The 27,325-nt window shown below is 40.1% G+C and overlaps 1 protein-coding gene across 1 annotated transcript in view; it reads right to left on the reverse strand.

Moving 5' to 3' along the window:
• The window catches only part of ncald.L (neurocalcin delta L homeolog), a 61,740-nt gene extending 36,236 nt beyond the window's left edge, over window positions 1-25,504 (reverse strand). Inside the window, 1 exon segment of the mRNA NM_001087282.1 lies at window positions 25,152-25,504. The gene's annotated coding sequence lies outside the window, so the exon portion shown is untranslated.
• Between the last annotated feature and the right edge of the window lie 1,821 nt (window positions 25,505-27,325).

Below are 27,325 nucleotides of genomic sequence, written 5' to 3' on the forward strand. Positions count from 1 at the left end.
ACTGTTCGTACTTACTCAGTTAAGCCTTTCCCATTCTTCTCAACAGGAGATGAAATGTGCCATAAGGCTTAAGAATTAAAATACATGCTGGATGGATGGGGAGAATATCTAGTGAAATTGCATGGGCAGTGCAATGGGCCACTGGTCAGACAGATGATAGAGTAAAGACAGAGATGTATTCTGGGACTTAAGTTTCTCTGCTTTCCCCAGTGCATGGTGCACAGATTTTCTGCAAAGCAGAGGAATTCCAAGTGCCAGAATCACTTTACAATGGAACAGAGAGGAGTTGCGTGACACTTTGAGCCTTAAGGTGGCCATAGACGTAACAATTACAATCTTTTTCGGAAAAGATCTTTCCAAGAAAGATCGTTCGTTTCAATAAACACGTGTTTCGTCAGATATACAGATAGAAACAATAGAATTCTACTTGTATCTGACGATTCAGCACTAACAGTGGCCGATGTTTGGGTTCCTTCAAAGGCGCCCTATCAAAATTTTCCGTCCAGCATGATTGACCAATATCCAAGTCTTCTGCTGATATCGGTCGGCTCTTTTTCCACCATACACACACACCGAATATCGTACAAAAATAGTTTTGTACAATATTATCTGTGCATCTATGGCAACCTTAAGCGTGGAGGGGATCACAGGCAGACATCATGGTTTACTGTCAATGTGTGAAATCAAGTATTTTTGTGTAAAATAAAAATGCGTGGGGGAAGCTCCAATAAATCCATTATTTTTTTCTATATCCGTGAGGCTTGTGGTTTGATTCATTTTGGGAACGTACCTAGGAATAGTTCATAATATGGTGAGTGTCGGTACCTAAAGCGATATATATTAGTGATGTGTAGGTCACGCCGCACTTTCTTGATTAGCCGGGCCCCCCTGCTTTCTGAGAGCTGCTGACTTCGGGAAGGCAGGGCGGGAGCACAAGGGGAGGTATCTTCTGTCCATTACTTCCCCTTATTGGTCACTGAGTTAAGTTGAGCTACTCAGGGATTGGATAGCTGAGGTTTGAACTTCTCCTCCAACTCATCCAATCACCATGCAGCTTTACCAGGACTTAAAATTCTGTGACCAAAAAGGGAAGAAAATGCTGTCACTGGAAGAAGATGCAGCCACCTGTGCTCCCCTCCTCCCTTCTGTAGTTGGCAGCTCACTGACAGCAGGGGGGCAAGTTTTTTTTACATGGACGTTTAAATTTTTTTTCAATGGGGGGGCCCTGACCACCAATATTTTTTTTGTTAACATGTGGGAACCATAGCCACCAATGTTTTTTTTTTTTAGTGTGTGGTGGGGGGTGGACCTGTGGGTGGGGAGGATTTAATCGAAGGATTTAATCGTTCGATCAAACGATTTTTCGTTCGATTGTTCGATCAAACTATTTGCCCTAAATCCTTCGACTTCGATATTCGAAGTCGAAGGATTTACATTCGGCAGTCGAATATCGAAGGTTAACAGACCTGTAGGTGGGTCTTGTGGTGGGTGCAGCCCAGGGGGCCCAGGACATTTTTTCGTATGGGGCCCTGCGATTTCTGACAGCGGCCCTGAATAGTGTTTTGTACCTTTTCTATATAAGCCCAACTAAATGAGCTTGTGTAAAAAATGAGGGTATATTTTCCTCCAGCAGGTCACAATGGTTTGCAGGAAAAATAATTGCAAGAACCATAGAGTTTAACTTCTCACAACTGATTTGCAAGCAGCCAATCAGAATAAGGCATCAGAAGAGATGTCCTTGTTGGAAATACAGTATGTTACTCCTTATCTGTGGAACTGTCAAGTCAAAAACAAATATGCATGCATTTTATGCCCAGAATGTGGCATATATATAGAAATATATATATACATAAGTGAGTAAGCAAAGACATATGGCTTAACTCATCATGGATTACACTGTCAGATTACTTTTACCATATGATCCTTTGGATAATTCTTGCATCTTGCCATCAATCAGTTTATTTTTCTCTATCCATTTCAATTTTCTGGTATTATTGTTCCATAAATTCTGAACGGGTTTAGCACTTAAAAACACTCGCTGCCACTCTCTGTGGCCGCACACTTGCATTATAGGCAATCACTTCAAATTCAATAAACCTCAATCACATCCCTGCCATGATTCTTCAGACCTTTCAAGCTGAGCTGGAAATGGAAAGGAAATTGCCTCTAGGAGCCTCGGACACATGATTGGAGAGGTAAGGGTCTTTTTATCTGAAGGCTTTTTATATGCCTTAAGGGCCAGGAACAAATAAAAATGCTCCATATACATAACTACATATGGTTAGCTGCCATATATGTAAATTATCCTATGGCTTCACTAAATAATTGAAAATACTTTTTTTGTAAGGCTCAGACCATCTAAAAGTAGGATGGTAATTTAATATACTTGATCCTAATGTGTATATTAGGGGGAACCACAGATAAGATACTACCAGTTTATTAGATTATGTTACAGTTGTTAGATATTTAAAATATACACATTAGGATCAAGTGTATCTGCTGATAAACTGTTTTTAAACTAAAATTCCTGGAATCACAGCAACAGGCAGAGGATAGCAGAAGATGCAGAGGCTGTACATTCTGACTGTATTTCCAGCCTCAGATGGACTCCAATTGACTCCAGCCATGTAAGTAGATATTTAAAAAAAAAGTTAAACTGGAAAGCAACATTGGGGCCCATTTACTTAGCTCGAGTGAAGGAATAGAGGAAAAAAAACTTCGAATTTTGAATGTTTTTTTTTTTTTTTTGGCTACTACGACTTCGAATCGACCGTTTCGAAATAAAAATCGTTCGACTATTCGACCATTCGATAGTCAAAGTATTGTCTCTTTAAAAAAAACTTTGATCCCCTACTTCGCCACCTAAAACCTACCGAGGTGCCATGTTAGCCTATGGGGAAGGTCCCCATAGGCTTTCTATCAATTTTTAGGTAGAAGAAAAATCTTCGATTGAAGGATTTAATCGTTCGATTGTTCGATCGAACTATTTGCGCTAAATCCTTCCACTTCGATATTCGAAGTCAAAGGATTTACATTCGGCAGTCGAATATTGAGGGTTAATTAACCCTCGATATTCGACCCTATGTAAATCTGCCCCTTAGTGTTTAAAGAATCAGCATTGTGTTTATTCCAGAAAATTCTGCACTACAGGTTATCAGTCCTGCATTGCATAAGGATATCCTTCTCTATTTCATAGGTCTCGTGGAAAAGAATATTAAAGTGGACCTGTCACCCAGACACAAAAATCCGTATACTAAAAGTCCTTTTCAAATTAAACATGAAATCCAATTTCTATTTTTTATTAAAGCATTCATAGCTGTTGTAAGCTCATTTAAAAATCTCAGCTGTCAATCAAATATTGTCTGCCCCTCCTCTATGCCAGTGGCATAGAGGCGGGGCAGACAATTACTTTCACTTTCCATTAGGCACTTCCTAGATGTCACTGCTGTCCACACATTCCCCAGTTCTCTTTACCGTTTAATTGTGTAGCCAGGGCATGGGGATGGACATTGGGTCCCCCATTCTGGTGCACAAACAAGATTCTGAGATGATGCAAGACTTGTCTTAATAACAGTGTCCACAAAATGGCTCCTGCCTGCTTGTTATAATTATGAATCCCCAGACTGAAGGAAACAAGATTCAAATAATTTATATAGTGTAATTTAAGTTTATTTTGCTTGACTAATGTGATAAAATAGGATTTGGAATTTTTTTTTTGGGTGACGGGTCCCCTTTAAGGGTCTGGCATAAGACATAAGGGATCCTTTAAAGAGTATGCCCTGTAGCTAATCTACCCATTTACATCTCTGAATGGAGACCCTGATTTATTCTCTCTAAAGATCTATGAGACCCACAGCAGACAGGGATCTGAGATACATAGGGCAATAATAAATATGGTATTATCATAATAAAAGAGGCAACACTTCAGCCCCTTGTGTTACACTATTGAAAAGCTATTCGTGTCATTGAGTCAGTGTGTTTGTTCATTTTTTTTTAGTTCCGGATCTGCGAAAATATAATCGCAACGCACCATATAACTTATGGCCCTAATTAATAACCATGACGATGATGAAAGCAAAGAACACATCTGGAGAATCATTAAGAAACATGAATCCCTTTACTAAACTATTTAAAACCAACATATGGAAATTAGAACATTTTTTAAAGGCATGAAGAAGTTCAAACCAACATTTATGAATCTGGCAAAATCCTTCCATGTTAGCAACTCGCTCCAGCTATCTGATTTCTTAAACAGTAAAATGACTAGGACAACCAAATACCATAGATCTTCCCAGCTTTTGGGGCTGCATAAGTAGATGTGTAGTGCAAAGAAGCACTCACTTAATTTCAAGTCATTTCACACTATGCAGACACTGGCAGCAATGTGTTACTGATACAGCAATAGAGGCTGCCATGTAACCTGACCCAAGATGAAACCTCTCTTATTCCATCTTAAGAACAACTTGGCACTTGCGCTATTTGCTGCTCCTACTATTTGACTCCTTTCCATCAAGCTCTGACAGATTATGGAGGAGCTTTTGCACATGTGTGTGTGAGTTTGCATGTAAGTGATCTATATCACTGGGCCTGAATATGAAAATGGATGTGCCACTGATGTTCCACGCAGCTGTGACCTTTACTGTAATGGAGCTTGTGCAAATGCTTCGTCTTTCTCCCATAGAGACAACATCATTTAAACATCATTTAAATACCAGTTCTAAGCATGTGTTAATGAAAGCGCTTTACAGACTGGGTGATTTATTGGCTAGGGCTGCCTATGAGAAAGCAAGAACTGGAGTAACTGGGAAGACTGCAAATCTAATCGTTAACAATTAGTGAAAAATAGCAATTATCAAAACTACAGATCAAGAACATGGACAATTGAGGGGGTTGCTTAGGTACTTCAGCAGACATCCCTGTCAGTTACAGCTCAGAAGCAACACTTTTTAATTGTCCTCCTTAAAGGAAAACTATACCCCCCAAACAATGTAGGTCTCTATAAAAAGATATTGCATAAAACAGCTCATATGTAAAATCCTGCTTCATGTAAATAAACCATTTTCATAATAATATACTTTTCTAGTAGTATGTGCCATTGGGTAATCATAAATAGAAAATTGCCATTTTAAAAAATAAGGGCCGCCCCCTGGGATCATAGGATTCACTGTACTCACAAACATACCAACAAACCCTACATGTTAGGTCACATGAGCCAATTAACAAACAGAGTTGTGTCTTTTGCTTCAACACTTCTTCCTGTTACAGTTAGAGTTGAAGTATTTCTGGTCAGGTGATCTCTGAGGCAGCACAGAGACCATCATAAAATGGTGGCTCAAGGCAAGAGATGTAAAAGGGCAAGATTTACTTAAATATATATTCCAGTTTGGTAAGATTCTTTAATATGCCACTTAATATGATATGAACTATCTGCTGCTTAAGTGTTCATTTTGGGGGTATAGTTTTCCTTTAAGGTGGCCATAGACGTAACAAATACAATCTTTTCAAGAAAGATCGTTAATTACAATACACATGTGTAGAGCTGAATGGTCAGATATACAGGTAGAAACAATAGAATTCTACCTTTATCGGACGATTCAGAACTAACAGTGGCCGATGTTTGGATACCTTCAAAGGCACCCGATCAACCGAATCAATCAACGAGCAGACAGATATCCAAGTCTTCTGCCGATATTGGTCGGCTCGTCTGCCACCATACATGCCCCGAACGAAAATCCGTTTGTACGATAATATCAGTGCATGTATCGCAACCTTAAGACCTAGGGGTATATTTATCAAAGTTAATAGTGAAGTTCCGCCACTAGAGTGAAATTCCGCCACTCTCCATTCATTTCTATGGGATTTTTATAGGTGTATTTATCAAAGGGTGAACTTTCACCCATTGATAAATACGCCTTTCAAAATCCCATAGAAATGAATAGAGAGCTGCGGAATTTCACTCTAGTGGCGGAACTTCACTCTTTGATAAATTTACCCTCTAGAGTTTCAGGTGGTCAGAAAGATGTCAGAAATTAACTGGTCAGTTCAATGTATAAGGGAGGGTTCTAAAGTCAAAATGTTTATTTACTCGGTTGACTGCTATGCCCTTCACAGAGACATTGCCATGTTAACCTCTGAATTCAAACCAAGCCAATCACCATCTGGTTTTATTAAACCTGACACACAGCAGTTGGTAAAGGTCCAGAATCAGGAACTCAAAAACTATCCCAGTGGAAACCAGCAGAAAAGAGAGGCGCAGTGCCCATATCTTGAGTTACTATTATTACAGAGAAAAAGGTTATACTGTAATTTAAAAAAAATATTATTATTTAATTATTTAAAAATTATTTTATTTAAATGGAGTATATGGGACATGGCCTTCCCATAATTCAGCGCTTTCTGAATAATGGGTATCTGGACAACAGAGCCCATACCTACAATTATTTTTTTTATAAATAGGTTTTATTTCTTTTTTTCAGATTCTGAAGTATAAATAGTTTCTTATAAAAACAAATACAAGGTTTCTTGGCCTGACTTGGTATTTTTCAGCTAGTGTTTCTCCTAGCAATGATCATGGTTTTTTTGTTTATACGGAGCTCATTATAATAATAGGGGCCCTTTAACTAAGCAATGAGCAAGGGGAAAAAAAAAAGAATAAAAACAGTGATCTGTGCAAAATGTGACTTATTTCAGTCTATAAATTTTAAATATCATTTAAATCACTTGAATTCCAATTTAAAAAAAATTACATGAAACTGTATAAGTTAATTTTTTTTTTCTTCGTAACTGTAACCCTGTCATTATATAAAATAAGTGTGTGAGAAAAACCACAACGTTCCTTCCAACACACGCTCTGTGGGTTTAAGCCCTTCTCTAGATAATGGCATGGAACAATGAGGCCCAGGCTGAAGAAAGTCGTTTTGATAAGGGGAAGCAGCTAAATGTTCATCAGGGAAAGTGACAAGGCTGGGAAAAGGAACATTTCTCAACTTCCCCATGCAGACTCTGTAAAATTAGGTCATTGAACTCACTGAAACAGTAGCTGGATCCAACAGGGCATTAACTATGCATCAGATGGGCCTTCATGTGAACTCATTCTGTCACTGTCGTGAATTTGTGCAACACTGATTGCCGCACACAGACATGTTCCAAAGGAACACAATAGATTTATTACCTTGCTCGTGTTATTTTGTCAACCTAAAACTAGCTATAAGAGTCTCAGAAGCTCGTCAACAGAACACAAGAGATGGAGGCAGGTCCTCGTCCTGTAAACTGCCACTCTCTAACTCTGTATATTTGTATTCAAAGGCTTTCGCTGGTTCCCCTGAAGACACTCGGAGTAGGTGAGGAATTAAGGCTATGCTTGCTTTAACACAGGTGAAATACAGTAATTAGCCGACAATCTGGAGCTCAGCCATAAAGACTTACTCCACTGGGTTTAATTAGGGATATAAATTTAAATACTCTACCAAGTGTAAAACCTTTCAGCAGTTTACAATAAAATACAAGCAATGCTGAATAATGTACTCTGCAGACGACCAGGCTTCACTGCCACACAAACGTAAGAGCCGAATGGATGGAACCAAAAGAAGAATTCAGATACAGGGGTTACATTATTCAATACCAGGAGAGTGACAATAGAAAGGTAAGACCTGGAGGGGAGAGAAGGATACAGTATATAGTGAATAAAGTACCCCCTTTTGTAAAATATAAGGATATTATAAGTTACCGAGGAGTTTCATGACCATATAATTGTTTTAATATAATAGTTTTTATACAGGTCATGGAACTCCAAGGTAACTTCTAATATCCTCATATTTTACAACTGGGGGTACTTTATTTATTATAATACACAAGTTTCAGTGAGTAATGTGACAGAAATGACATCAGAACTCACCGTTTATAACTGATGACATCAGAACTCACCGTTTATAAGGATATAATTTACAAGATATTCATAGCTTTTGTGTATTATATGGTACCTATACTTCACCAGGTTTGAGGGGGCAGAGGACTTGAAAACGTCTGCGCTGCAAGGTCTAGTCACATAATACAGAACACAAAATGATGTAATATAATGATATCCCTAAACACAGATTATGAACGAACGATAGCATTAATTCCAGATTATAACCAATAACATTACTAAGTATCATTAATTAAGGTGGCCATACACCTTATGTCTGTGGTACAAAGGGCTGGAATTTGTCTGGTCTGCATGGTGGAGGGCCGGTAATGGAAGTCAGTGTTGACTAATCCCCATTTTAAATTACATCCACGTTAAGACAAGAACTTTTAAGACCATGTCCACATTAATAGTGGTAGCACAACAAAAAACGTAATGGTTGGTGCTCACTGCACGAATATAACACTAATGTGAAAAGTTTATGTCATATTAAGACATACCCTTAATTCCGTATATCTCCTCCTCCCCTGTGGATAACACAGCAACCTCCCAGCACATGATTAAACACATTAGGGGCCCCTAACAACAATTTCCAAATGCTAACAAACCCCCAGAACAAACCCTACTAGGCTCATATCCAAAAGGTAGCGTAGGGCAGGCAAAGAACGGCACACACAGGGAGTATAGGGCAGGCAGAGTATGACACAGACAGGGAGCATAGGAAAGGCAGAGTATGGAAAACAAAGGGAGCATAGGGAAGGCAGAGTATGGCACACACAGGGAGCATAGGGCAGGCAAAGTATGACACACACAGGGAGCATGGGGCGGGTTTTATCCCCCGATATGCCCACCAAAAGGTGGGTGATATCAGGCTAATCCGATGGCCAAACAACCGGATTAGAATGACAGGCACACAGGACGAGGACTTCATCAGCTAGCCAATGTAGATCTGGCTGATTTTTGGCCAGGTATCAGTCTGGGAGACTTGTAGCAGGGTCCCATACACTGGCAGATAAGATGCCCAATCGGTCCAAAGGACCCAAATTGACAGCTTAAATCTGCCAATTTTAGAGTGTATTTGTAGCTTTTGTGTATCATTCATATACCATAAAAAAAATAATAAAAAAAAATATATATATATATATATATATATATATATATGTATAAATAATCTGCAGCTCTGTACAATAAATGAGTGCATGACTTGATTATACAGTTTGCATGAAAAACTACAACGGTAAGATATATATATATATATATATATATATATATATATATATATATATATATATATATATATATAACGGTGATTCCAGTGAAGAAGCTCCTCAAAATGCTGCCCCCCCCCTCACCGGCTTACCCATCTGGAGGTGAGGCATCTGAGGCAGGAACACAAGTGTGGCTCTCTCACACTAGTAAAGCCGAATTTCAGGTTTCAAAACCGGAAATTCGGCTCTTAAAAGTACAGGAGGGGCTTTTCACCTGGAAATGTATCTGCCTATCTGGCGCTGCTGCCTGAGGCGAGCGCCTGAGGCTGCCTCATTGGCCTCACTCATTTATTGTACAGCGATGCAGATTATGTTTGTGTTTTATAATAAGGGTTAATAATAATTTTAATTTATAAGACACAGCTTACAGCTAAGTAAGGTCCTCAAGTAGGTGACTGAAGGGAAGAAAAGATGGCGGTCAGTGGTGCTTCAACAGATAGTACACGTGAAGCTAAGATTAGATTCTCAGAAACTGCTCAATCAGTCATTACAGCATCTTAATCTGAACATTATCCTGATCAGAAAAGGCAAGACTGAGCCTCTTACTTTGAGTTGCACACAGGGACATACCCTCTCTTCTTTTACCTGTACAGTAAAGAAGACATACCTATACCAATAATGTTCATTGTGCACCCTAAATAGAGGGCCATATGCAATTATATTGTGTACTTGTTACAAATGTAAATTGCAAGCCTGGATGAACAATTGAGTGGCTGCTGGAATTCTATTAGTCAACCAAAAATGCACCAAGCAGAGAAGCAACACAGTTATCATTAGCCTGTAGAAAGTGAATCAAACAGGGTGTATCTTCCCTTTAAATTATGTTTTCTATTAACAACTGAATTCCGTAATTATTCGGCAAACGCTCACTAAAAACATATTGTCAATAAACTGTCTGCGAAAAAACACATTTTAATACTGAGGTGCAATGTCCCTTTAAGACGAAATACTCCATAAATGTGCAGAAAAAGAGTAGTGGAAGAAATGTTATAGAAAATGTCTCGAATCTGCCTGGAAACATATTGCTTTCTTCATCCCACACAGTTTAAGCATTAATTACAAACTCTCGCAGCTTTTCGCTTCTGGTGGAGGCACCCATCTGGTTTATTTTGCCATCGTGAAGCTCGCTGCGTCGTGTATGTTATATATATATATATATATATATATATATATATATATATATATATATATATATATATATATATATATATATATATATATATATATATATATATATATATATATGTGTAGTCTGAAGGTGCACACCGTTTACAAATGAAAATACCTGGGTGCCTGCCAGTTTGAAAATAGATGCAAAAGCAGAAAGTAGCGACACTCGCAGGTTTTTTAAAGTTGCAAAAACAAAAAAAGATGTTTATTGTGGCTCAACGTTTCGATCCCCCACAGGGATCTTCGTCAGGAGTTTGTTTGTACACTCCTGACGAAGATCCCTGTGGGGGATCGAAACGTTGAGCCACAATAAACATCTTTTTTTGTTTTTGCAACTTTAAAAAACCTGTGAGTGTCGCTACTTTCTACTTTTATATATATATATATGCACCAGTGACTCAAGGCAGTGCAAAGGATTCTGGGACAGCGTGGCTTATTATTACAGTATAACATATGTGAAGATGGAGAGCCCAGCATTCCCCTTGGAGTTGTAGTTCTACAGAGGGCCACAGGTTACTTACTGTATACCTATTTTAAGGATGAATGCCAATTATACCATCATTTGTCTGGCCCCTGCCACCGATCATGTCAAAGGTTCATCATAGGGTCAAAACAGCAGCCATGTAAGTGGCGATACGGAGCTTATGGCCAGCCTGTAGTGGACAATAAGGGATGTCTCCCATTGACTAAGACAGCAATTTGGCAGGTTTTAGGTGGCGAACAGTCGAATTTGAGTTCTTAAAGGGCCAGAGTAAATCTCGAAAATCACATTTTTTTTAAACAACTCTAATCGAATTTTAACAATTCCCTAGTCGAATTTGACAGTTTTGGCCAAAAATTCAAATTCAATTTGACCCTTGATAAATCTGCCCCTAAGGGTCATTTAAGAATGTACCCGTGGCATGGGTGCCCCGACATGGACACAAAGGAAAAATCACATATTGACAGAATTCATAAGGTATTTTTGTCGAAAGTGCTTCTGCACTTATACAAAGTCACAGCACAAGGCTGAAGACCAGTCAATTTATATGCATTTTGTTTTATTGCTAATATAATAATCGCCGCCCAGTGGCTCAGATCATCAATCGCATCAAGAGGGGTTCCATGCATAGTTGGCCACCACAGACCACTTCCACAGTCCAATGTGTTTCTTGGGTGATGGTTATTGCCACTACAATATCTGGTTAATATCTAACATGCCTGGCACCCTTAGTCATGCAAGATGTGGCATGGTGAGTTCATGAGAATACAGGTTTACACTAGGAAACATGCAAAAACACAACATCACATGCTTTTCTACTGCTGGAATCGTTTGATGGCTGGTTCATTTTGTCACCATCACAATGCTGTGGCCACATGGTTGCACATCTACGTGGCTGTGCATGGCATATACACTGCCTGAGGGCACCAATTAGTTCCAGCAGCGTCCGCCATTCAGTTAACTAATGAGATATTTTTATGCCTCTTAACAAATGGAACTGCTCAGCTGTGTTGGTGCACTGGGAATATTTTTGTGGAACTCAGGGATTAAGGTAAAAATCATGGGGCTACAGATGCCCAAGAACAGGCCTGGACTGGCAATCTGTGGGTTCTGCTGTAAATTGCCATAGATAATCACTATTTAGTGGGCTGGTGGTGGTTGAAATGAACCTGAAATGCCAGGTCCTATTTTGATTCTCAGTCCAGACCTGTCCAAGAGTTTTCTGTCATCAGATAACGGTTGCCCTTCTCATTAGTGTCTAGAACATTCTGATCATCCCCCAATTCAGCCATCTTCTGCCTGCAGCTTCAGCGTCGGACTGGGCCAGCAGGACACGAGAAAAAGAAGGAAGACGATAAGTTGTATGGGACCTGACACGGTGACCATGGAGAGTGGATGTTGTGAGGACGGCCCTGTTGGATGCAAGATGGGCCCTTGGCGACACAGTCTCTGTGGGCCCCCAATGCCCCAGTCCGACGCCGATAGCCAATCAGATCACATTAGTGTCCCATCATCCTTCCACCCACCCAGAACTTTGTCCACGGTTTATGGTAGAAGAATCCAGGAAGCAGTAGTTTGGGTTACAAAGACGTTAAAATGACACATATTTCATATCACCATTATATTCAAATTTGTGACATGTATCAAGGTTTTATTCACAAAGACAACACATCGCCTGGAATGTTTCTCTCTGTTTGATTTTAGAAAAGATACAGTGTATACTATTTACATGAGGCAAAGTGTAACAGATTATAGGAAAGGTTGGAGCCGCTAAGAAAACACAGCTAGAAGGGCACACTAATTGCATTCAGTGTTAATGCAGTCGTTGGATCAGCCCAGCAGTTTGCATGTCTCAGTGGTGTCACTTTTGCAGTGAGCTGGTACCCTTACCTTGGGCAACTGCCAGTTTTCGCTCAAAATGCCAAAGCCAGCTGCTGAAGCTCTTTACTTGAAAATATAAAAATCCCTAAAGTGAAGCATTTCTGAGCCACAGGGGCCAGGAGTGCAGAGGAAAATGGAACACTAATGCTTCCACATTTTACTCCCTTGTCAATAATAATACTTTTTATGTTTAAAATGGATGGATATTACAGGGAATAACAATAACATATATTTTCATTTTAGGCTGGAATACTTGAAAAACGTATTTTCATTTTATAGTGATACTGACATGTATCTTCAAAAATTTAGAGGTGATGTCCCTGGGGGAGGCAGCGTGTCAGTTTTTTCGTCAGGTATTCCAAAGGTCTTCCTAATGATTTAAAGATGTTGTTTTCAGTTGTTTTGTTCTTATGTCTTTCTGAAGCAGCTCTGGGGGAGTCACTGACCCTGTAAACTGTTCTAAATTTATACATTTAGTTGATACATTTCTTATCTTTGGCTCTACTTAGAGTCCTGCAGCGGGTCGGGTACCCGCGGGTTACCCGCAAAACCTGCGTTACCCTGCGGTTTGCTGGTAGAAGTTCGGGGTGCGGGTATAGACGCGGGTCTTCTCAATAGCGATTTTTACTCAGTTTTTCTGATAATGGCTACTTCCGATGACGTCACTTCCGGTTTACAATGACAGCACTTCCGGTTTTACTCCTTTTTTTTCAGATCACGCTAACTTCCGATGATGTCACTTCCGGTTTACAATGACAGCACTTCCTGATTGTCAGCAGGTCGCAGGTCCGGGTTGCGGATAAGGTACTTGCGGGTCGGGTAGCAGGTCCAAGCCAGTAAGAATGCGGGTTGCGGGCCCGGGTTAATGGATACAAAAAATGGACCCGCGAAGGACTCTAGCTCTGCTAAACAGAATCCCTGAGTTTCATTAAAGGCAGCTATTAGGGTGGCCATACACGGGCAAATTAAAGCTGCCGATATCGGTGCTTTAGGGTCAGGGCACACGCTCAGATTTGGGGAGATCAGTCGCCCAGCAACAAATCTCCACTTCTTCTTCGGGGCTACTAATATCCCCGAACTGCCTCCTGCCGACAAGAATGTAAATTGCTGGCAGGATGGCACTCAGAGCACTTTGTTTTCCGAAGTCGCCCGAAGTTTCCTCATGAGGCAATTTTGGAAAACTAAGTGCTAAGAGTGCCATCCGGCTGGCGGTTTACATTCTAGCCGGGAGGCAATTCGGGGAGATAAAACGCCCCAAAGAAGAGTTTTGTCGACAGGCAACTAATCTAAATCCTACCTTCCTAAGCCTGGGCTTTTGTGGCCTTTCCACAAATTCTGGCCTGGTCACTGGGATAATTAATAAAGCCTGGAGAAGAGGAAGCCCCAGAGCGAAACTGGCAGAATTGTTCTGGTAGCTTACCCAAATGCACTCTCACTATTAATAAGAATTCAAGGGAATGTGGCACCCTAAAACCATGTGTGTCTGCAGACAGGGGAGCTGGTACAGTAGGGAATTAATGCCTTGGGGCTGCTGCCTATACGTTAAAAGGCAGGCATACCCAATATGTAATGGATGTCCCTCTTGGAAAGAATGAGCTTAGAATATCTGGCTAACTATTATGAAGATATGCAAGTATTTCAGCGATGACAACTTTTACACCTATTTAGCTTTATATCCGTAAAGAGAACTGCCTGAATACTAATTTGCACTAATTAGTCTTATGCTAATCTATGCCCCCCATTAACTGTAACACAGTACTCTTTGGTTTCCATTGCTTTGCACGGCTTACAAGGTTTCATCCATCAACAACGCAGAGCAATATTGGTGGTGAAAGGATAGCCAAGCAATACATCAAGCCACATTCAGCTACTGGGTGACAGACATGAGAATGGTTTATAAGAGCTGTACACCTGCTCTGTGCCAGTTTCAGTCTTGACATGTTCTTAACTAGAATTAGTGTAACTCTCACATAGCAATAACACGGAGCCAGGAATGTGCAGGGCTGCTCAGATGAAAACCTACGGATAAGATGCATTCCCGCCCCCCCCCCAAAAGGATTTTTATAGCCCTAATTGTAACACAGACATTTTTAGAACATAGTCTTAAAGGGATGGTTCACCTCTAAAGGTGGCCATACACGGGCAGATAAAGCTGCCGATATCGGTCGTTTGGACCAATTTGACAGCTTATCTTTCCTTGTATGGGGAATTCCGACGGGTCTTCCCGATCGATATCTGGCCACGATATTGATCGGGAAGGTTTGATTTTTAACCGACCCGTCGGAGCCCCTTGGCGTATCGGCCATACGGCCGAACTATCTCTGTAAAGCACTGCACTGCTAAACATTGGGGATGCACCAAACCCAAAATGTGTGCTTTTAGGCAAATAGCACATCCTCCAAAAAAAAAGATTCCATTGAATATCAAATTGAATCCAAACCCTAATCTGCATAATGAAATCTGAGAAGAACCTGGAAAAACTGCATCAACTGCCAATGAAAAAGTGTTGCTTTCAGTTGTCCAGGGCTTGGACATGGTTTGGTGCCAAAACTAATGATTCCAGAAGTCCATTAAGGATGTTGGTAGCACAAGATGTGAGGGAATTTTACATGAATTCCAGGGACATATTCATATGTATTAGCTGTGCTAAGAAGTTCGATACAAAGATGACAGCATGAGGATTTCTAGCATGCAGTACTTTAGGAGAAATACAACTCCCACCATCACCCTGATGGATAAAATCTGGAGGGCCAGATTTGGAGAAATACCAAGATGACAGTCAAACCACTGTGTGAAAATATAAGTCATTTTCTATAATACAGAATTTGGAAGACCTATCTCATGAAGCAGGGAGATACAAGAGTTCTTCAATTATTTAACCAGTCTGACGCTGCCTTGGCGCATTCCGACTGTCTGATCCTGCTGCTGCCGTCACTATGGCAACTTCCAATAAGATACCAAAACTAGAGCCAATCAATTCTTCTTAACAATGCCTAATCCTGACAGGGCTCAGCATGAGACCCCTTAAAAAGAAAAATCAATGGTAATTGTATGTGTGAGAAAAGGCAGGGCTAGCTGGGCTGGCCAGTCTCATCCATCTGCAGTTCATTCTTGCTACAAGCCTGCCACTAATGAATGCGCAATCACATGCATAGACTTCCTGCACGCCTGCGACAGATTTAGGGAACACCATCAGATTAAAATGTTATATCTTCCCATGGATGCAAAGCATCGCCACTGTGCAATACGTGAGAAAACCAGGACTTCCCCAGGGTTTTCTTTGGGTCTAGTAAACCATAGCAACCACGGAGCTGTTTGAGGGAATCAGACGTATTGCTAAAAAGGTAAAAAAGATTCATTTGAAAAAAGTGCACCAAATGATGCTATGCCCAACAATAAAACATGAAGTGGGGCTGAACACTAATCCATAAATCCACAAGCATGTGTACGGCATGTAATCATCATTTATTTTTTTTCATCATCATTTATTTATATAGCGCTGTCAAGATACGCAGTGCTTTATAAGCTCTGGCAAAGTAAAAACCGGGAATACGTTAATGTTATGTAATATACAGCTCTTATAATGTTTAACTCTTGTGTTTGGCTGTTTTACTTATACTTTCATTTCTCTGCTTGTAAAGGAAATAGACACAGATACAATGCTGTATCTAACAGTCACAGATTCTGCCTTGCAATTCACACCATTTTTCTGTCTCATAAAATCAATAATTCTCATTAAGGCCGTACTGTGGACCTACAAGGATCCCAACCGCAAAGGGGTTTACCAAATATGCCCAATAGAGACTGCGTAGACTGCTGGAAGGACCCCAGCCAATAAGCTGCCAACTCTGCCCGAAAGGGCCAAGTCAGCACCTTATACCTACTCGTCTGTGGCCAGCTTTAAGACTTCATAGTCTTTAGAGCAGTGATCACCAACCAGTGGCTTGTGAGCAACATGTTGCTTACCAACCCCTTGGAGGTTGCTCCCAGTGGCCTCAAAGCAGGTGCTTCTTTTTGAATTCCTGGCTTGGAGTCTCCTATAGCTGTAAATAGCAAATCACAAATCTTATTTGGCATACCCATGGCCTTTTTCATGCTTGTTCCTCAGTTCTTTTTACATATGAATGTGGCTCATGGTATAAAAAGGTTGGGGACTCCTGCTTTAGAGCAATGGCACATTGGCCAATTTTAGGGTGTTTTCAAATTTTTTACCCACTGAAAAAAAACAAGGTAAAAATACCTAGTATTGCCCTGACCGCTTTCACGTGGCAATAACATCAAAATGGGTCATTTCAGAGCATTTGATGCTGCATTTTCAATTGTGAAAAATAGCTATGAAGTAAAGGGGGGGCTTAAACATATGTCCATACAAGGGACTTCAATTTTAAGGGGATCTCTGTCCTTCTGACCTTTTCCTAATAGCCTAATAAGCATTTTAGTAACACAGAGTATTTGCCAGGCCATAAACAGAAAGAAGCAAGCCGCTTTTGTTTTGTTTGTAACTTTTTACTATATCAGATTGAAACGGAAACCCCTGCCCAGGCGAAGACTCGAGCGGAGCCGACATAGTGCTACTGACATATAGCTCACAGAAAGGGAACAAAGCAATTACACATCATTTCTCACAGATGGTGAATCCCTCGGGAACAGCCATGTTCCATTTGATGTGAAATTATTTGTATTCCAGTAGTATGAAGGCAGCTCACAGGACATCCTTCCCCACAAATTCACCCTCTCTCGTATTCCGATGGTTAATGAGTAATAAACCATTGCTGTGTGTTCCTTCAGCCCACTCGCCCAAACACAGATATCTGCAGCTGCAATTAACCCTTTGCTATTTGCAGAGAGATGACACAATGCAATCATTTGCAGCATTATTCACAAGGCAGGTGCACTTACAGCTATCTGTCAATAACTGTCCTCTAATGACTTTATGCACCCCAGCATGTTCCATGGAGCACAATTACACAGCTCTGTGTCATATAGAAATATAATGTGGAAAACAGCTTTTGGTGAATTTAGTTATGGGAAAAAGAGTGATGTTAAGCTTAGATACAGCTTATATAAGAATTTAACTAAACATGCCTATGAATTGGGTTATTTTCTTCCCCTTTCGAACTGATTGGCCAATGGACTGGCCAGACGGACACCGTGCAAGTGGCCATACATGTATGTACCTCCTTCTGTTGTTGCAGCTCCTCTTTACTTCCTCATCTGCCTACACACTTGCTGATACTGGAGCATTGGCCACTGAAATTTTCAAACACATCCAATCTGTGATCTGATCATCAGGCATATATGGTTAAAATTAACAAACTGTGTTCTCCCTGGATGCTTTTAGACCGGTTCTGTTCCGACCTCACCCAACCAAGTACTTGAAGAGGTACCCAACTACCTCCTGAAATTCTGCTTGTTCCTTATTGAAGTTGCCATGTTGCTGTGAGCATTAGTCTTCCTGTTGCTTTAGGAAGCCAGTTAGGGAATGTGGAAATTCTGGGTGCTTTTCAGCTGAAGCTGTGTGTGTGCAATAAACCTAGAGTTGGTCATACATTGGCCTAAAAAGCTGCTGACTCGGGCAGATATCAATCAGGTTTGATTTTCCCATCCAACATGGACCATATTGGGATATTGATCCTATGTAGGAAGGCCAACAATCAGATCAGTCAGATTTGGCCCAAAGTGGCCAAATGCAGCCCAGATTCGCTTGTTTGGCAACTTTAGGGCCACGCATTCATTGCACATGCCATGGGCCTTAGAATTTAGAATACTTTGCGGCAGACCCAAATTGAAAGGCAAATATATAACATCTTATGAATCTGCTAATTTTTCTGCATTATTATCTGGCTTGTGATCTCTCAGCCACAAAGTGGATCAAAAGCAAAGTCAACTTTATTTTTTTTAAATTTGGAAATATATAAAAAAAGATATAGTGTTTCTGTTGCAGGGCTTCCCTAGCTTTTACATCTACTGTATATGCGTATGTGCGACCAGAACTCCAGCGGGGATTGCATTCCTGTAATCGTAAACAATATATTACTTAAAAGGAATTCCCATTTTTGAAATGGGTCACACTTGCGCAGCAAATCGCCAAAGGAAAATAAAAGCAAGAAGAATACACTGCCTGTAGGATTAAATTGCAGTAATTAAACTGCTAAGAATAGGCACATATAGCCATGATGTATACACTCATTATAAATACATTGACAGTACAGGAAATGCTTTACATTACATGGAAGATTCCGCTGAAAAGAGAGAGCTGTGTACAAACTCAACTTTGTTCAACTCGGGGCGAGGCCCTTACCCTATGTTTATAGACGTGCAAAACAAGGCGCATTTGCCTTAAAGCCCTATTTTATGTTTCTATGTCCCTGCTGATTTTATCTACCTACAATAGGTACAGTAGATACAGTGTAACATATAGGAGATTACAAAACAAAGAAAACCCTGAGCATTTAATAACTCATTTCCTCTTTCACTGTGACGTCTACTGTGTTTGTGTGTGTATGTAAGTCTAGCTACCTATTTATCTGCCAAAACTTCTATGAAACTTGTAGATGAGAAGAGTATGGAAAAGTTTAGCTCATAAGTATGTAAAAATTGCTTTAGCATAATAAAAGAACATGTAATTCTAAGCAACCTCCAACATACATTCATTATACATTTTCAATGGTTTTAAAGTCAGTTGTACACGTACATGTTATTAAAAGCGGTGTTTACCCATCTCTGTTCTCTAAATCTCACGCAGGAACCAAGAGAATATAAAGAGCCAAACGTCTACTTTCAATAGAAATCACATTTCCAAATTCCAAACCATTTAAAAAATAAAAAAAAATGAATGTATATTGGAACATGGTTTAGAATTAGATTTCTTTCATTATGCAAAACAATTTACACAGCAGCACACTTTAACCATGAATAGTTAAAGATCAAGGGAAGATGCCAAAAAGAATATCCACTGTGGTGTGTAAAACACTCCATCTGATTGGTTGCTAAGGGTAACTGCACTGGGAAAAAATCTGCCCGTTGGTAGTAAACGGCTCCCTGCTCTACTAGTGATCCACACATTGCCCACTTCACAAAAGCTACAACCCTTAGTCTCTCCTACTTAACCGTCAAGCCCCTTAGAAATTCATGCCTGTGCATCTGCCTGAAGCTTTGGATATACCTAAGTAGAGCTCTGAATAAACCTTATCTCATTGGCTGTCTGACTTTATGAGTTTAAGCAATTTAAAAAACAAAACATCGGGAATGGCCTACTGTTTAGTGAAAAAGTAGGCCTAATATATTCCTTTCTTTTTCTTAGTGAAAAAGTAGCCCATAATATTTCTTAAAAGTAAAAAAAAATATATTAGGGTATACATTAGCCTAACGCGTTTCGTGCCAAAATGGGCACTTACTCGTAAGCTGTCCTTTTTGAGTTCAAGCCCATCTAATTTTTGGTCAGGGTTCCCTATGCACTCATAATAACAAGAAGGTTATGTATACAATAGAACCTGATATTATGCCTCCAAAATTTACATTTTCCCAGATTATTCGCTGATTATTCACTGTCCCGCATGGATTTTGCACTTCCCAAATTTTATGTTAGTTTCACTGGGACCTTTGAGAACCAACTGCTGCTCCCATACAGTTTGGGCTTCATTGCCTTAAAGGGGAAGGAAACCTAGTTGGCGATCTTCTTCCTGCTTTGACCGGCGCATGCGCAGTAGGAGCATTTCACCGGTACGATCTACTGCGCAGGCGCCAAAAGTACATCGTGACTTTTGGCGCATGCGCAGTAGATCCATACCGGCGAAATGCTCCTACTGCGCATGCGCCAAAACGCCGTTCAAAGCAGGAAGAAGATCGCGTGGAAGAAGATGTCGTCTGTGAACTCCCTGGACTGGACCTGCGCAGAAGGGTAAGTAACAAGTTAGGGGCATTTGCCCAGCGGGACGGGTAGGCCAGGGGGGAGGAGGGAGGGTGGGCAACACACGGGAGGGGGGGGAGGGTTTTTGCACCAACTAGGTTTCCTTCCCCTTTAAGGGGAGCTCTAAGAGGCTTTCTTAAAAACAATGAGGCGCGCACACACACTGAGGAACCACAATTTAAATTTAAAGGAGAACTAAACCCTAAAAATGAATATGGCTAAAAAGTTCATATTTTATATACTGAACATATTGCACCAGTCTAAAGTTTCAGCTTGTCAATAGCAGCAATGATCCAGGACTTCAAACTTGTCACAGGGGGTCACCATCTTGGAAAGTGTCTGTGACACTCACATGCTCAGTGGGCTCTGAAGCTAAGCTTAGGGGTCGTCGCAAATTATCAAGAAAAAAATGAGTGAAAGTTTGTCTGTAATATAAACTCATGCTACATGGCTGATTATTAAATTCTGATGCTAATTGTTTTATGTGCTCCTATTTAGTAAATCTGTATTAATTACTAAATCAGCCTTATATTGTGACATTTCTATATGTTCTGTATATTGTGAGTGGGTCCCTAAGCTCAGTAAGTGACAGCAGCACAGAGCATTTGCAGTGAATCAGCAGAAAAGAAGATGGGGAGCTACTGGGGCATCTTTGGAGACACAGATCATCCCTGCTAAAGGGCTGTGGTTGCCTTGGGCTGGTACAGAAGCCCAACAACATTTCTACCCTACTTTTTTAGTTGGCCTTTAGTTCTCGTTCAACCCAAGCATTCACCTGTAGGGTTGTTGCTCAGCAACAGAGAGCAATGGCACCCCTGTACTTAGATATACCAACTCTCTATTTGTAACCGCCCCTAGGCCTAGAAACAAACACCAAATGCAACATGACAGGCTGCCAGTCACTGACCAGGAGCTCAGTTGCAGTTTATCATAATTCATTCTATACCATAATTTCAGCACAAGGTCCTCTATGCAGCGAGTCTCATTGCTGCCAAAGTATTAAACATTTTTAAACAAGGATAACCCCAAATGAGAGCTGCCAAATGGATTACTAGTATATAATCTGCTAATGGTTGCAAAGCACAACTGAAAGTCGTAGTGGTCCTCAGAATAAGGCAAAGCAAAAGGAAAATCAGCTTGTTATAAAGGACAAGGAAAGACTAATTGACTGAGGAAGCCTTATATTTTGAATTAGGCTTTACTAGTCCTTTAAATATAAGGAAAACCAGAATGGAAGTGGAAATTAAATGACACCGCAGCAACAAATCCAAGAATATAACACATATAATCAGGTAAAGGTATGAGATCAATTGTCCAGAAGGCTTGGCAATTAAGTTTTTCCAGATAATGAAGCTTTCTGTAGTTTGGAGCACCATGCCAAAAGACAACAACGGATTCAACATCGGGAATTGTGGAACTGGATTCTTAGCTGCAGGAGAGCTGACAACTGTTACATTGTTTCAATGGTGCATGTAGTCTGGACCAGCAGTGCAGCAGTGCAAAAAAACAGCAAGGGATAAACAGATAAAGTACAAATATGATTTCACGTAGCCAGATTTAACGTTTTCTTGGTTTGAATCACGTTTTTTCTCAGTCCCATACAAGCAAGTGGAGTCCTTTTTATCCTGTATTTTATTTTTTTCAAAATTTACACCGTTTACGCACTGGGAAATGGAAAATTGGGGTTCTACTGTACAGGTATGGGACCTGTTATCCAGAATGCTCGGGACCTGGGGTTTTCCGGATAACGGATCTTTCCGTAATTTGGGACTTCATGACTTAAGTCTACTAGAAATTCATTTAAACATTAAATAAACCCAATAGGCTAGTTTTGCTTCCAATAAGCATTAATGATATCTTAGTTTGGGATCAAGTATAAGCTACTGTTTTATTATTACGGAGAAAAAGGAAACCTTTTTTAAAAATTTGGATTATTTGGATAAAATGGAGTCTATGGGAGACAGTCATTCAGTAATTCGGAGCTTTCTGGATATCGGGTTTCCGGATAAGGGATCCTATACCTGTACTACTTTTCATCAGCAATTACATGTGTAGTTATAGCATAAGGAATTTTTCTTACAATTATATTTACTATAGAACACATACAAATAGACATAAGAACTGTCAGAATGACTCAATGGGGCATTTCATGTCAAATATTAGCTTTTAGGTTCAAGGTCTCTCTGGATCAGCCTTTGTAACTGTATCTCTCCCCAGTTTGTTTGCCAAGTATCAACACTCGATGAGTAGATGGGATAAAATCCTTCAAATTGAGATCTTGAATCAGGTGGAAATAAAACCCTAAAGTCTAAATATAAATCACTTTTAAGTATTTTAAGTTACATTACCTGAAATCTGTAGAAATATTTCTTGACACACAGTTCACAACCTTTGGAAGGCTTAAACATTTCCTAAAGGATGGATTCTAAATTTATACTTCCTATATGCATATCCGGTATGTTTACATAATACTGCTATACTGTACAATATATATATATATATATATATATATATATATATATATATATATATATATATATATATATATATATATATAAATACAGGTATGGGACCTGAATATGAATAAGAGACATGTTAATACCTTCTCCAAACTGCAGTTTTCCGATATCTCTACTAGCGACAAGTAAGCTCTGTTTTGAATTCAGGTATGGGACACGTTATCGAGAATGCTAAAAACCTGAGGTTTTCCGGATAACAGATCTTTTCATAGTTTGGATCTTCATACCTTAAGTTTACTAGAAAATCATGTAAACATTAAATGAACCCAACAGGCTGGTTTTGCTTCCAGTAAGGATAAATTATATCTTAGTTTGGATCAAGTACAAGGTGCTGTTTTAATATTATAGACAGCCTTCCCGTAATTCTGAGCTTTCTGGATAATGGGTTTCCAGATAAAGGATCCCATACTTGTATATGTACAGTTATATAGGGCAACAGGAATCGTAAAGTTTTAGTTTACAGTTATTTCCAACATGTCTCTAATTATGCATGGGACTGGAGACGGGGGTTCCCTATTAAAGGGGAGCAGAAACTAAACAAATCAGAGATGCTAACCAGCTTTATTCAGTTTGGAGCAATCACCCTTCTGGTGTACAACTTGATCTGGATCTCCTATACAACAGGTCCTGTATCCAATGTAAAAATGAACCAGCAGCACATTGATTTGAAGTGAAGCAAATGAATCCCTTGTTTATTTAGCCTAAATAAACAAGGGGTTCACTTGCTTCACTTCAAATCAATGTGCTGCTGGTTCATTTTTACATTGGATTCTAACAAGCTGTCGTTAAACTACAACTCCCCGCATCCCTTTGTCAAGTGATGTGCAGCTAAACCACACATATATACATTTTGCTGTATACAATGAAAATGGTTTTACACAATATACATCATTAGGACTTCTATCTACGTTTCCCACTAAGGGGCAGCTTAGAGGCTGGAGGGCCCATGTCAAGTCCTCCGTCTCCCTAAAATTCCAGGACCAAACAGTCCTAGCTGTGTCATCAGCCATAGGCAAAGCAGCCGCATAAAAATGCTTAACTAGCTGCCATGAAGGAGTGCAAAGCATTTCATTAGGTCTGTCTTCCCTCATTAGTGCCAACGCTGCTCTAGTGCAAATGATGTGAGTGTGACCCAATGCGAATTACTGAATGAACAGAGTTAGGGGGGGGGGAGACCAAAGCAATCAATGTTATCACTAAAAAGAAACTGCATTGTCTAAACTCAGTATCTAATACCGGAAAGCTGTGAGTCCCAGCCTACTTCCTATGTGAGTAAAAGCACCCGACCAGGAGAGAATGACTTCTGTCAGACCGAGTATAATTTTGTATCACAACATTTTCTTGTAGGCTTGAAATCACAGAATTCTGTTTCACAAGTCACTGGTGGTATCACAGAATTCTGTTTCACAGGTCACTGGTGGTATGAGAGAATTCTGTTTCACAAGTCACTGGTGGTATCACAGAATTCTGTTTCACAGTTCACTGGTGGTATCACAGAATTCTGTTTCACAAGTCACTGGTGGTATCACAGAATTCTGTTTCACAGTTCACTGGTGGTATCACAGAATTCTGTTTCACAGGTCACTGGTGGTATCACAGAATTCTGTTTCACAGGTCACTGGTGGTATCACAGAATTCTGTTTCACAAGTCACTGGTGGTATCACAGAATTCTGTTTCACAAGTCACTGGTGGTATCAGAGAATTCTGTTTCACAAGTCACTGGTGGTTTCAGAGAATTCTGTTCCTGATACACAAGTCACATGATGAATAAATGACTTGTACAAAAAAACTACTCCTAGTGACTTGTCTCACAGAATCCATTTTGTGCACAAAATAAAAGATCTCAGTGTCACAGAAATGGTGTTGTTGTCAATGGATACAGCGCGGTTGTTCCCAGCATATTGTGACCTCAGCACTGAAAAACTTTCAATGGCAAAAACACAGAGAGACAGAGAGAAGGCAGAGGATACAGAGACAGTAAGGAGGGAAGAAGTAGCAGTAGTAAAGTCTTGTACTCACTCAAAGCGAAACACTTCTCTCCACTTCCTCCTGCTGATCGGCCCCAGTGTGGCAGCTCCTACCCGAGTACACGCGTTGCGGCGGATCTTATTCTCCCCGCAGCATGGGTGCAAAGTGCTGCCCCGCACACACACGTACAAAGTTGCTCGGGAAGAAATGTAAAGCGACAGGAGAGAGACGTGACTTGTAGCAGCGATCATGCAGCGCGATCACAAGAGCAGGCACTGGGGGAGCAGGCGAGAGGGGCTGATGGGAGATTCAATAGTCCATTCTCCAGCGGAGCGTGAGAAGCAGCAGGAGTAGGAAGCAGCTCTCACTGTAGGTCCCACCATGCAACACATTCACAAGCCTCTGGGCAGTGTGTGGCTTCCAGCTCAGGCTCAGCCCCCGCGTGACGTCACATTTCACTTGTCACATGGCCGCATGAAAGGCGAGAGAGTGAGAGTGAGAGAGAGAGCTCTGGTTGTCCTGGCAACAACAAAAAAGTGTTCTGAAAAGATTTCAATAGGTCAGATCCTCATCCTTCGTCCTGTACTGTGTGCGCATTGTAGTCATTAGCCCCGGGGAATTGCTGTGGCAGAGGCTTCCCTCACCTGGTGCTCCTCTATTACCTATAGTCTGTATACTGTACCTGTTAGTTATAGTCTGTATACTGTACTGTACCTGATAGTTATATACTGTATACTGTACTGTACCTGTTAGTTATAGTCTGTATACTGTACTGTACCTGATAGTTATAGTCTGTATACTGTACTGTACCTGATAGTTATAGTCTGTATACTGTACTGTATCTGCTGCTAGTTATAGTCTGTATACTGTACTGTATCTGCTGCTAGTTATAGTCTGTATACTGTACTGTACCTGATAGTTATAGTCTGTATACTGTACTGTACCTGTTAGTTATAGTCTGTATACTGTACTGTACCTGATAGTTATAGTCTGTATACTGTACTGTACCTGATAGTTATAGTCTGTATACTGTACTGTACCTGATAGTTATAGTCTGTATACTGTACTGTACCTGATAGTTATAGTCTGTATACTGTACTGTACCTGATAGTTATAGTCTGTATACTGTACTGTACCTGATAGTTATAGTCTGTATAGTGTACTTTACCTGATAGTTATAGTCTGTATACTGTACTGTACCTGATAGTTATAGTCTGTATACTGTACTGTACCTGTTAGTTATAGTCTGTATACTGTACTGTACCTGATAGTTATAGTCTGTATACTGTACTGTACCTGATAGTTATAGTCTGTATACTGTACTGTATCTGCTGCTAGTTATAGTCTGTATACTGTACTGTACCTGATAGTTATAGTCTGTATACTGTACTGTACCTGATAGTTATAGTCTGTATACTGTACTGTACCTGATAGTTATAGTCTGTATACTGTACTGTACCTGTTAGTTATAGTCTGTATACTGTACTGTACCTGATAGTTATAGTCTGTATACTGTACTGTACCTGATAGTTATAGTCTGTATACTGTACTGTATCTGCTGCTAGTTATAGTCTGTATACTGTACTGTACCTGATAGTTATAGTCTGTATACTGTACTGTACCTGATAGTTATAGTCTGTATACTGTACTGTACCTGATAGTTATAGTCTGTATAGTGTACTTTACCTGATAGTTATAGTCTGTATACTGTACTGTATCTGCTGCTAGTTATAGTCTGTATACTGTACTGTACCTGATAGTTATAGTCTGTATACTGTACTGTACCTGATAGTTATAGTCTGTATACTGTACTGTACCTGTTAGTTATAGTCTGTATACTGTACTGTACCTGATAGTTATAGTCTGTATACTGTACTGTACCTGATAGTTATAGTCTGTATACTCTACTGTATCTGCTGCTAGTTATAGTCTGTATACTGTACTGTACCTGATAGTTATAGTCTGTATACTGTACTGTACCTGATAGTTATAGTCTGTATACTGTACTGTATCTGCTGCTAGTTATAGTCTGTATACTGTACTGTACCTGATAGTTATAGTCTGTATAGTGTACTTTACCTGATAGTTATAGTCTGTATACTGTACTGTATCTGCTGCTAGTTATAGTCTGTATACCGTACTGTACCTGATAGTTATAGTCTGTATAGTGTACTTTACCTGATAGTTATAGTCTGTATACTGTACTGTATCTGCTGCTAGTTATA

This window comes from Xenopus laevis, chromosome 6L (genome assembly GCF_017654675.1).
Source record: "Xenopus laevis strain J_2021 chromosome 6L, Xenopus_laevis_v10.1, whole genome shotgun sequence".
Taxonomy (NCBI): domain Eukaryota; kingdom Metazoa; phylum Chordata; class Amphibia; order Anura; family Pipidae; genus Xenopus; species Xenopus laevis.